The sequence below is a fragment of the Anguilla anguilla genome, chromosome 9, assembly GCF_013347855.1.
Source record: "Anguilla anguilla isolate fAngAng1 chromosome 9, fAngAng1.pri, whole genome shotgun sequence".
Classification (NCBI taxonomy): Eukaryota; Metazoa; Chordata; class Actinopteri; order Anguilliformes; family Anguillidae; genus Anguilla; species Anguilla anguilla.
The window spans coordinates 6,315,405-6,328,591 of NC_049209.1; the positions used below are offsets into that span (position 1 = coordinate 6,315,405).

The window sequence follows — 13,187 nt, forward strand, 5'->3', positions numbered from 1 at the left end:
ATTTTTAATACATAGTAGATGTGTAAACTTGTAGAGGTACATTTGTGCTAAAAACTATATACAGGTCACAAACACCAATTTTAAGGGATTAGCCACAGCACAAACAATGAAACAGTTATGTCTGTTGAATGACTTTGTACAGTGAGAACTTCTTCATAAATCAGATTACATTTCATTGATGTCTCTTAACATTTCCTTTGCAACCTGTCTCACAAAGCTGAAAAGCAAATATGTCTTTATACTGACCATTGTTAGAGATTGAAATGGTACATTATAAATAACTTAAAATGGAACAAGTACACAAAATCGTATGGCACCTTTTATCAGAAATTCTATGGCTTATCTTACAAGGCCCAGTTTTTTTCTGGTAAATTTTTGAGTTAGTGCAAACAAAATACTAATAATACTTAAATAGTGCTTAACTTCATTTACCCAGATATTCTGAGTATCATTCCTTAATTGTTTTTTTTAGAGAAAGACAAGCTGAAATGTTTTACTGCTATATATGTACATGCAAGGGTTTTTGTGCTTTCTTATGATAATCATGAAATAGATTCATTGTGTTTGGAAGACTTGTCAAATATGTTCTAGAATGCAACACTGCATTTTTTTAATCACGTGGTGGAACTGACTGGAATGATGTATTGTTAAGGTCAACAACTGAGGCATTTTTTTCAATATCTTTTTAAACTGCATTACAATAATTGACAAAACACAGATTTCCTCGGCTAATTCCAATTATGTGATTATTTTTGTTTCATCGTATTTCATTTGATTTGCTCTCTGTGTGTGCTGTATGCTTTTGAACTCAAAGACTCAGCCATTAAAAATGATTGTTACCATCATTGTTTCAGGGAGGAACGTTTTATATGATGTGTGCACAACTCAACACCACTGAAAGTCAAACTCCAAGGTAAGTTTGCTTTTAGTTTTCATTTTATGAATTTAACTGTGCACATGAATAATTTCTTAGGGAGTTGTTTCACAGAGAGTAACTTGTTCTCTTTAAGAAGTAAGTCAGTTATTAGAGAGGTGTTCATAATTCCACAAACTGTCTCACAGTTCGAAATGGCATAGCATCCTCTGATACTGCGCTGATGGTGTTTATTTATACAAGGCATATTTTACGTATGGCAGTGAAGATGGAAACAGTGCAGCACACAAGGAAAAAAAGATTCACATTTCCCCACGGAAGATTTAGCAATGTGCATACCAGAGTGTGTTTGAGAGTACAGCATGTGTTCTGAAGATGGATGTCATTTTTTATTTTACAACATATGTCTTCACCTTTGCATCTGCCCTGGTTGTACAGGTGTGCTGTACAATGCAAGTTCTTGCCACTTGTTTACCCCTTGATTTGCAGTACCATTACACATTCTGTTTTTGTTAAAAAGACAAATTGTCCAATTAAGTGCCGTCTTAGGCTGAAAAACATTTGATGCTCAAAACATTTTTCAATTAGCTGGACAACTTCTTTGCCATTGAGAAGAGTATGAACGTCTTTAAAACTCTTGAAGTATACTTATTAAAGTAATTAAACATAGTTAACAGTTAGCTTTAAGTTGTTACATTTTTTCCTTAATGCAAGGTTGTATTCAAAGGGAGTTGTTAGTAAAACTTCAATTTATTTTTATTTGTACAATAGACTCAGTAAACTCAATTTTCTAATAAATACTTTTGAATGTTTTCAGTTCTGTATGCTCATTTGACATTTTTGCTGCTTCATGTTTAAGACGAACCACTTGTCATAAACCCGTAGATCCGATCTTGTGGTACATATGACAACGCAAGCTCGCCTCTGTGGGTCTCTGTCTCTGTGGTACAAACAAACCTTTCTCCTCTGTTATTGTTTGCACTTACACCACCTCAGTGAAACAACTCATAGCTTCACTCACAAAGTGTTGTCTCATGGTTACAAGTAGGAATGTTTCAGCTACTCTGGTGTGGACTTTAGTCTGTAGTTGTACACAGATGGGAATAGAAACTTGATGTTTTCTATTATATATTCTATATTCTATATCTTTTTAATCGTGTGTAACTTCATGCTACCTGCAATTGTAAGACGTTTCATTTTTTAAATTTCCCATTCCGATTCCTGGGATATGTCAGCTATTTCTAGAATTGCTTATATGAAACATGATCTGTGAAGCACAATGTAAACTTTATTTCTTGACAGTTTAGAGGTCAGATAAAAAATACTAGACTATCCCAAATCACTCTGTTCAGTTTCTTCTGTTACCTTGGTTGGATGTGTAATGTAATTTTTTGTCATACAGTCGAAGGGTTTTGGTCAGTAGTGAAAACCTTTGTCAGCAATGACAGAAAGACATTTGATGTTTTAGGTTGAGCAGTAATACCGATGTATTGTGATTTCTACTGGGGGTTTGAAGAACTACAGGTGAATTTGATACCCAACGTATTTTGATTGGGTCCTTTTATTCTTCGGTAAAAAAACTTTTTTTACATACTCATTTTTCTATATTAAAAATACACAAATTATAAATGATATATAATTATATAAAACTATATAAACATACATAAGTAACAGGTCATCCTCCAACCAATCCCAGCACAGTCGATATTTGGCTGCAATAATAGTAGCTTCATATGTTTATTGAATTTTTGTGTTATTAACCAAATTTATGAATAACTTTTTAAAAAATACATTATGTTATAAAGTCATGCTTTTTATTGTGTCTGTCAGCTAATGTGTTTGGTAGTTTGTTAGCTGAAGTCACTACCATTTGTAGTTGCCAGGTTTGGCACTATTGATCATTTTAACCAGATGAATGTACTTATGGTTCTTTTATATGGTCATTTCTTGTGCATAAGACCATCTGCTTAATGTAGGCAGTGTAATATAGCACTATAGGTAACAATTCCTTATGTGGATAGATATTGCTGATATTTCTAAATTAATTTACTATTCGTTGGCTAATTATTTGTGATGTGATCAGTTTCCCCCTTTTCCTTGAGATCACAGAGATCACAACTTCCTAATAAATAAAAAATGCTCCATTTAATAACAATATTAATATCCCCCCAAAAGATTCTGTCCTGTAAAGAGACAGACAGTGTCAGACTAAGTGGTTGTTAATAATGCAGTCTGGTCCTGAATAACAGTTGCCTGTAGGGAAGTACATTAAGCACCCTGTGTTCCTGACAACAGGTTTTGAATATGACACTTCTGAGTCTCACATACAGTACATCAACCACATATAGGACACTGCAACTGTATGTCTGCATCTCTCTCTTGCTATATTTACTTTAAAGTCGACTGAACCAGCATTGTCGTATGCCAGTCATTTGGTGAGCAAGACATGCTGTCTGGGAATGTATGTGTTTTCCTAGTTATGTTCTACAGTATTACCAGAGCATACAATGCTAATTAATTTAAATTCTGTGCAGTTGTGAGGTTGATTTGGCCATTTTTATTTGTTTCTTAAATACATTGTAAATGTACATTTTGGTAATATGTTTTGATTTAATTTTTTTTTCAATTTAATTTATTCATTTCATATTGTCAGCCATATCTGAATGTTACCATCACAGCATTTGGAATGTAACATATGGGTAGAAATGTATGACAATTTTTACAACAATAAAAAGCCTGTGAAAAGCAAAAAATAGCAGCATGGATGACATTTCTTATTAAACGCATTAACACGTTCTGGAGGTGTGAAGAGCTGCTAAGTAACTAATTAATTTTGAGTTGTTCATTTTGTTATTGGTGGTGCTATTACTGAAATTTTTGATCCAACAATTGGACATGTAGTGCCCCCTTCATATGGCGGTCACATGACCAGGGGAAGGTTTTGGCTCGCCCAGTGGAAGACAAGAAGAGAATTCCCAGCTTCAGAATCTGTGTGCATCCGGGTTGAGGTAGTAGGTTGTATGGTTTAGAATTACACCCTGGGAGTTAACTGTACAACCTTCTAGCTTTCCTTGGAGTACACTCAAGTCATCAACCAATGGGTCTTGTTCAACTAAATGTCCCTAACAATTATTAGTATATTTGAATTCCTAAGAGAAAAAGTTGAAGCATAGTGTATTGAATGGACAGTAAAGCTACGACATATCGAGAATCTAAAATGAAGATTGATGTTTTTGTTGATCTTTTTATTACTATGCCTATATACACTTATATACACTAACCTGGCCTTATTCATGTTGTGCACCATATTTTACAAGTTTGTAATTTCATAAATATATATTCTTATATCATGAATATTTCTCCCACATTTATAAGACCTATGGTCCATACTAACACTCCATTCATCATTAGTTAAAGTCCATGCGTTACTTGAATTAAGTAACTTATTGAATTGCACACATTTGAAAATAAAATCCAGGAAATGTCTGCAGAGTAGACCAACACATTATGTTGATGGGCCTTGTTTGTGTGATTGATGAAAGTTTGTTTCTGCACATACAGTCAGTGTTTAGGCCCCGTACCCTCCCTAGGGAAATCTTAGCTGCTCTTGAACAGCTTTGATATATTTTGCTATGAAATTCTTATGTTCTAGACAGTTAAGAAAGACGGTTTTTACCTCATAAAGAAATCAGAACGTCTTTACTGCATGTCTTTCCTGTTCTGAAAATGTCTCAACCTTTGACCAGTTTTTTTTAAATCTTGTAAATCCTGGGGAGTCCAATTTCCTCTTGAAGAGGCTGGCTTTCCTGTGTAGCCAGCATGCAGAATAAAGACTGGTAGAGAGGTTTGCCTCGTCCTCCTGTCACGTTCAGGATGTTAAGTGCATCAGGGCTGTCTTGATTGCAAAGAACTCACTGGCTGAAAATGTTTCCCATTTCCAGGGACTCTTTTATCTGGCCATTTCATTAGCTGCATTAAACTTTTCTCACGGTCTTAGCTGACATAATGTATTTCTTTTCAGTGGTTGGTTCTGGAAGGAAAGCTGAGGCAGATGTAGTCAGCTTGATTTCTCATTTAGGACAAAGTTATATTTCCTCTGTTAAATGTCCCCAAGATTATTAAAACAAATTGTACTTCATTTGGAACTTTTCGGTGATGATTTATCTCTTTCATACAAACATTTTTATTTTTCAGATAGAATTGGAGGATTTTGTTTTCACGTGTGGAAAATGTCTATGATTAAGTTTAAAATACCATAACAGCAACTGCAGTGTATAATTACAGTGGAGCAGTGTGCCTAGTTTCATTTAATTCAGAAACTGATCTTTCATGATTGGCAGAGACTGTAGTTTTAGGAAATTATGCAGTCTTTTTTATTGTTCAGCTTATGAAGGCATACCAATATTTTCAAGTTGTGCTCAGCCTGTTTTTTTTTGTTGTTGTTGGGTGATCCTCCTTTCCCTTTTAGCACTTTAGTACCCTGCTTAATTTACGTAAGAAAACCCGTAAGGAGACTGTGAAATTTATGCTGCGGCAAATTCTCCGTGCCACCTGTTAACCTGTGAAGGCAGTGCGCGCCTGGCCTCTTTCATGTCTGCGAGGTACCATTAGGACTTTTTTTGTAAAATTTCGGGCACATCGGGGGTTGAAGTGCTTTGACGCAGATCCTGTTTAATGACCTTTTCCTGCCAGCAGCTCTGTAGACACTGAGCCGCAAAGGCACCGTCCCCTCAATTAGGACAATGTTGAAATTCTGTATTATTTGTGGGACTTTCTCCACACTGCAATCAGTATAGAGTCCGTAGACATGTTGTATTTAATGTGGCGTGCTGTAAAGTATCTGCGTCTTTAAGGTTGTCATGAAATAAAGTAGTTGGTTATCTGGCACTGAACACGTTTGTTTTGGAATGTTTTGGGGGGGAAAAAAACTGTTAATCTATTTTTGCTTCTGAGTAGCTGAGTAGCTATTTTCACTTGACCAAGTAGCTGAATAGCAGTCTGGAAAAAAATTGAAAGCATTTTTATAAAGGGCTGGAAAAGAGCACTCCATGGACATCCAGCTTCAAAGTGTTGGATAACTGACAGTGCTTGAAAATTAGAATTGAACTGTTAATAAACTTCGGTACAATAACATGCAGTTATTTGGTCCTCCTACCACTTGGTGTCAGTGTTGTTATATAGAAAGCATGACAGTAGGTAAATAGAATTGTTAATTTATCTGCTAATTGTGGAATACTAATCGGGGAGTGCACATGATCATTTTATATAAAATGTTTAGTGTAAGTTTTTTTATTAATGTTAATTATTAGTGTAAACAGTCGGATGAAAATTGATGTTCCATGTAAATATTAAAGGTAATATGCCTTGGGAAACACCTTGAAATGCCTCTGCATAAAGTTACATTACATGCACGAGGAAACAATTTTGCATGACCACCCTAACTGTTTTCCCAGAACACACCTCTTCTAATGCCAGCTTCCTGGCTTCTGTTTATATTGTCTCCATCAAGGTACTTTCTCAACTACATGGCCTTGACATCATCTAAAAATTACATTCCATCTGAGCCCTGAATTAGCGACCATAATAATATTTCACAGATGGTTGAATATAAACATCGGGCTTGAGCCAGAAAAGTACTATTCAAACTGGGCAGTATGGGAAAGTTTTCACTTCTAAATTGCTGTCAGATTTATTTTTTATGCACAGTTCTGCGTCTGCTGTAATAAAAGATGGCTTGTGCTCATGATTCACCGTCAATCCACAGTTTTGACTGACCCCCAGACCATGGTCATGGAAACTGAAATCTCCATTTAATATGGCCGATCTTGGCAGCCAAAGGGTTTCTTGGCTGTGGGCCATTGCTCTTAAAGTAAGTTATTTATAGCCAACGAAGAGAAAGAATATAAGGAGTCTGGACTGGACACTTTATTTTGAGTGATCAATGACCAATGAGATGAGAAATGAACGGGTTGCTACAGTAGAGCTGGTTGGGTGGTGGAGGTGTTTCCACGCTCTGTTCTTGGTCCATGTGTGATTGCTAGATCAGCTGGAAGCCTAGGGCTCTGATTTAAGTCATTGACTCTGATTTAAGTCTGTTAAATGACTTTATGACTTTGCGTTTTTTTTTTTTGTTTGTTTGTTTGTTTTTTTTTGCAGGGGTGCGTGGACAGAGGTATTGCTAAAGAAGCTACAAGGGTCTTGGACCTGCTGTTTTCACTTGAAACTGTGTGAATCCCGCAGCCCAAGCTGTATTTCACCATTGTCTTACAGGCAGTTTGAGCCTCAAAGACCACTTTTCAATGGTGAAAAAAAAAATGGTGAAAAGGAATTAGCTGCTATCCGTTAAGAATGAACAAATGCAGAATGATTTTAACGGGGATTCGATGAACAGAACAGAAGAGGTCTGTTCGTTGAATCTCGGTTGTGCTCGTTCTTTCTCATAAGACCAGCAGACTGGCAATGTGCCTTGCTTTATCCTTTAAAAGCACGTATACTGAAGTGAGTCTTTTTGTCCCAGCATTCGGTCCCTTTTAAAGGCTTCAACCCGTCTTTGTCAATCGCTTTGTGGTCAACAAGCTATTGCACCAACTGCTCTGTTTATTACAAACACAATTAAATTTTGGTTATACCACCTCCATATGACCGAAATTCAGCCTTTGCTGCACCTATAACAGTTCTGAGATCAGTCAAAGTTAATTTGTTTTGATCGAAATAAAATAGTGCTTAAATATTGTAACTACAGCAAATCTTTGGGGTCAAACTTAATTATTTAAATGTGCTTTTTTTTTGTAAGCATGAAGCAATGCTAGGTTTATCTTCACAATGCACCTGAACAGCTGTTTCTGTGACACTAGTAAAAGGTGCGGGACAACACTGTGACAAACAAAAGACCAAAAACAGCACTTTTCTCCCATCGTACGGCTGGCAGAACATGCGCCTACGAACGCAAAGACAGCTCGATGAAAAGACCCCGGCCTTGTTTACAACGAGGGCCTCCCGTGCCTTCCAGAGTTAAGTGAAAGAGCGTCACCACCGTGTCATTGCTGGAGTTTATTTTAAGAGCGTTTTTTTTCACCTCTGAACCCGAATGGCTCCTCCAGATGTACCAGAGTGAACAGTGTTGAAAATCTTGCTGCTTCAGCACAAAATCCGTCCAGCTGGCAATGCACCGGAGCTGCAAGTCATTGGTTACAGCTGCGTTTCGATTTATGCGACGGCTGAAAAAATAAATTACCGGATTAGATCAGGAGAAAAGAAGACTCTTTTGTTCAACTGCGTCGAAGACCTCTCCTACCGACGACGCTCTGAGAGTGTTTGTCGCGTTGTGTCTGTGATCTTTTTCAAAAAGACGAGGAGAGAAAGAAAAAAAAAAAAACCTTAAAGCAACATACTGCATGTCCTGGTACGTTCCCCCTGTTTTAACTTTCAGATGTGTTCAGATGGCCTTTCCTGGCCCTGGAAATGTCATGCACATCCTGTTCAGTAAATGTTAACAATGGCTTTTTTCGCTCATGGGGAACGAATGGTGATATCTTGTCCACTGGCATGATTGTTGTTGATGTGGACTTGAGTACGTATTTATTTTATCAAGGAATGAACTTTATTTTTCATTAAGTTCTTGGGCATTTTGCTCTGCCCAAATATTTTAATCAAGGATTTTTTATTTCTGCCATTAAATACCAGATAAAAATATTGTTGCGGTCTTTCATTACAAACAGGTTACAGAAGAAAGCGGACAGGAATAAGTAGCAGGAAACGTCTGAGCCTGAGGGGTGTTTACTTTGTCACGGTGCAAAATAAATTGTCCCTAGACTTCGCTGTGGATAAATCTGCGATGAAGTGATTCATTTTAGGCCCAATAAATAAGCATAATATATACATGTCAGACAGAGGTGTCATTGATCTGTCTGGAGCTGGTCCTCTGCTTGCTGCGTCAGGCACTTTTTCTGATCAATAGAGCCATGCCCTTTGACCCCAGGGAGAAATCAATTGCATTGATTGGAAAGGGCAGGGGCAAGGGCAAGATCTGCAGGCTGGGCCTTCGTCTAGTGTGACAAGATATGATGGCCATTAATACAACTCTCTCTCTCTCTCTTCTCTATATCTCTCCCCCTGTCTTCTATCCCTCTCTTCACTCTCTCTCTCTCTCTGTCTCTCACTCTCCCTCTCTGAGTGTCGTGACAAGCTATTACCAGACTCCAGGAATCACACATTGTGTGTGTTTCCATTACCATTCAATGTCTATAAATTCACAAAACATTTTGACCAATTTTCACATTTTCATGTGAATATGCTAACAATCTTAGGGTGCGTGTGTCTAACTGATATACTACTTTGCAATGCTAAATGCAAACGCATTTTTGAAAATGACTTTGTTCTTAACATTGTTCAGAGGGTTCATACTGCATATTGCTTTTATCTGTGGTCTTTTCATTTGTTTTGAAGGTATTTTCTTTTTCCTTCATTTTAGACCTTGTGAGAACATTGTAACATGCACCCTTGGGCAATAATATTGCACTTACTTACTATATGCTGCAAATTTGGCACAAAATCTCTGCAAAATAGTGATGTGCTTGCTAGGAATCCTGATGGCCCCTCTCACTTCTATCTTAGAGCATAGCAATTGTGCTCCACATTGCACCGTACCTTGACAATTCAACTATTTCAAATGAGCATACAAATGTTTTAAACTTCCTCCTGAAATCACTAGAACACGAATAGAATAACATGTTTGCTTTGACAGTTGCAGTGCAGTCATGGAATAAATCAAACATGAATGTATTCATTAGAAACAGTTTTACAAAGGGCGAAAAATACATGATTTGCAAAGACAGTGGAAATGTGTTCTCTACCAGGTTAATTAATCCAGTCATCTCAGTCTGATACAGTAGAGACTGCATAGATGTATTTCTAAATAAATAAAAAAAAGAACATACATAATGCACGATATTGTTCAAGCATTCGTTTTATTTGCTTTGATCTCAGAAAGAAATGGCAGCAAACGTACATTAAACAAGCCAGGATGTTTACATCTCTCCCGATCACATATTTGACTGTAAATTTCTTCCGTGTCTAATTAGACGGTTGGCTTTTTGAATGGATTGAAGGCAGCGAGCACACAGAAGACGAACGCTGCGGCGTTCTCCTGCAGCAGTCATTTAGAGGGGTACAGACGACCTTTTTTGCAGCAGTACGTAGAAGACCTGCATTAAAAAGAGAGACGCTCATTAAGAATGTTGTCATCAAATAGACAACTACACCAAAGAAGCTATGCATATATATATATATATATATATATATACACACATTTTTTTTTAACAAATAAAAAAACATTCAGATTTTGCCAGCAGTAAATCCAAAAACATGGGCAGCCATGGGTCAGGACGCCTTAAGCAGAGGGGCGTGATTTGAATGTCTGAGCGTAGGTGAAAGACAGGAGACGGACGGCTGTGCTGCGAGCTGCTGCAGCCCTCTGCTGCTCGCTGCGCAGAAAGGGAGCGCAGGCTCACAGGAAGAGGAAGCCAGCGACGCTCCAGACACTGCGACAGCAGTAATACAGTTGATTGATCACCATCACTAGTTAAAGGCCCCTATTGATTTATTTTGCTCTGACAAACCCCCCCCCACCCCACAGTATTGAGACCTGTCCACAGCCGCCCCCAGTGTGGCGAGCGGACTTGAACCTGGACACCTCAGGCTGATCTTGCGAGGCGGGGACCCTTCTCCCCGGTGTCCTCCGGCTTGGATCTCTGAAATGCAAGATGATAGCACAATGTTTGGTTTGATTTTTTATTTTTTTTGTGTTCATTTTGGAGATCTGTGTTGACAAAAAGCGCAGCTTTATTTGCATTAAGCACATAATCAATGTCCACAATAGAAGCCTCTCTCTCTCTCTCTCTCTCTCTCTCTCTCTGTATCTCTCACTCTGCCTCTCCCTCTCTTTCTCTTCCTCTCCCTCTCCCTCCCTGTCTTGTTTTTGTCTGATAGCCACAGTGGGGTCATGACACTAATATACCCAGGGCATTGTGGGTAATAGGTCGCAGGCTGAAAGATTATGGTGGGGCTTGAGGGGAATGAGGAGAAAAGGAAGCCACTGGCAAACAAAACGTGCGTGATTCCCTGACAATATGAGAATAATAATGTTGAGGAAACGGCATGTCTGAAGAGAAAACAGTAAAAGAAACATTATTCTTTTTTTGTGATATGAAACTATAAATTGATATACCTGAATTTCACTTTTTCAGGAGCTGAGGACAGATGCTTCACAGCAAAGCGTAATTATTTATAATTGTAACAGGTCTATAGCCCAGTGGTATCCAACCTCGGTCCTGGGGACCCCTTGTGCATGCTGCTTTCCATTTCAACCATGATGGCAATTCAGGAATTTTTATTGTTGTTTCTTTTTATTAGGTGCTTTTCATGGTTACAAATAGCTGTACATGCCATTAAGATAAAATTCCCATTTTCACATTGCGTTATAATGCAAACAACTACATAAAAAAGCAACAAAATGTTTTTTGTTTTTTTTTTAACTTGCTCAAATTCAGGACTGAGGGGAATGAATAGGCTCCTAAATTGGTTGTTAAACACGTGTTTAATTTCTTTATGTTTTTTTTGCTTTAAACTTATTAACACAATGCAGATTTGGCTCATCATTTCTCTCTTTGAATTTTGCATTATCTACCAAATGTTTTGTTTTAGTGGCCATGTGTCGACACATTCACCGGTTAGGAGCCTATTGATTCACCTCAGTCTTTAACTTCATCAGTTAAATCATTATGTAATCTTTTTTTATGCATTTGTTTGCATATGAACATGGGACTTTGATCTTAATGGCATGCATAGCTATTTATGACATAATGTGGCTTAAGAGGGTAAGTAATCCCTCTACACATGAAAAACACCTAATTAAGAAAAATTAACAGCTTGTTAAAATTCTGGGGTTGCGATTGTGGTTGGGAGAAAAACCGGCATGCGCAAGGGGTCCCCAGGACCGAGGCTGAAAACCACTGCTCTAGCCAAGGGCGGTGAGTTACAGGGACATTGGGAAAAACAAGAAGGTACACAGATGGTCTGGTTGCTGTCCCTACCAAGCAGTTTAAGCGTATTAGGACTCGATCTTTATTAGGCTAATAAACATATATTGCAAATGCTGAATATCAAGTGTCCTCCTTATGCGATTTACATTTTGGTTGAAAAAAAAGGTATATACCAAGGCAGACATTTTGAAATTGTACAGTAAACAAATACGCTCTCATGTATGCAAGTGGTGAACAGGTATGGGATTACCAGTATAATATACAGCGAGCACACATCATCACATACTAGAGAAACAGTCTGTTTATTTTTAGTTTTTACATATTAGGATTCATAAACCATAAGTTATTTTCAGACGCCGGAAACTGAGTTGTACTTAAACAAATCTTTAACGAAGATGGGGAGCGGGGGAAAGAAAGAGCATCACGGCATGAACCTAACTGTCGTTTGAGCAGTCACGAGGGGCTTCCCAATTCCTCGCTCTGGAAGATCTGCGACGCTTGTCTCCGGAGCGCCGGACAGGCGCAGTACGCGTACCCGTAGAGCACGGCGCCTAATGGCCACATCCTCCTCCCCGCGCCATGTTGACGGTCCTCGTAGCCTAGCCGCGTGCGCGGTGCTCCGAGCGCCTTTCAGGAGAGGAGGGAAGGGGACGGAATTGATCAGTAGTATAGGGGAGGCGCGCGAGGAGGCAGAGGGAGGATCGCGGAACGCGCAGCTGCTCGCGCTGCGGACTCGCTCCGGAGAGCAGACGGTGGCTTCGGAGAGGACCAGACAGGTAGAAATATGGGACTTGAAAATATGGGGGTGGGGGATGGGAGTGGGGGGGGGGACGGGGGGACGGGGGGGGACGGGGGTGCGAGACGGACCGCTTTACGTCCCCGTGTCTCGCTATCGGCCGTGCTGTCACTGCGCTTGACCTGTGGGGGGAAAGAGAGGAGTGTTGTGGGGGGGGGGGGGGGGGGCGGGGGCTAATGACCCAGTCACGCCAACGCTGGCGTCCCGGGCGGCGGTGGAGAGACACACGGTGATGGATGTTGTGATCGAGCTTATGATGAGGACAGGGGGGCGCAGAGGGGGGGGGTGGAGGAAGGGGAGAGACGGCAGCCACCCCCCGCTCTCGAAAAAAGCCCCTCCGCCACAGCCCCGGCTCTGATTCAGCAGCCCGCGCCGCTAACCGCTAACCGCTCATCCCAAGTCATTTTCCCTTAACGATGGATGACAAGGTTTCAGTCGGCGAAGAAGCCAGAGGTGTGTCTGGAGCGGCCGTGGCTCG

The 13,187-nt window shown here is 39.5% G+C and overlaps 1 long non-coding RNA gene across 1 annotated transcript; it reads right to left on the reverse strand.

Moving 5' to 3' along the window:
* Window positions 1-9,960: 9,960 nt before the first annotated feature.
* Window positions 9,961-12,693, reverse strand: LOC118235880. Its single transcript, XR_004766933.1, has 3 exons — window positions 12,353-12,693; window positions 10,518-10,623; window positions 9,961-10,077 (listed from the first exon to the last, which is right to left on the reverse strand). It is a non-coding gene; the product is annotated as an uncharacterized LOC118235880 (long non-coding RNA).
* Window positions 12,694-13,187: the final 494 nt, after the last annotated feature.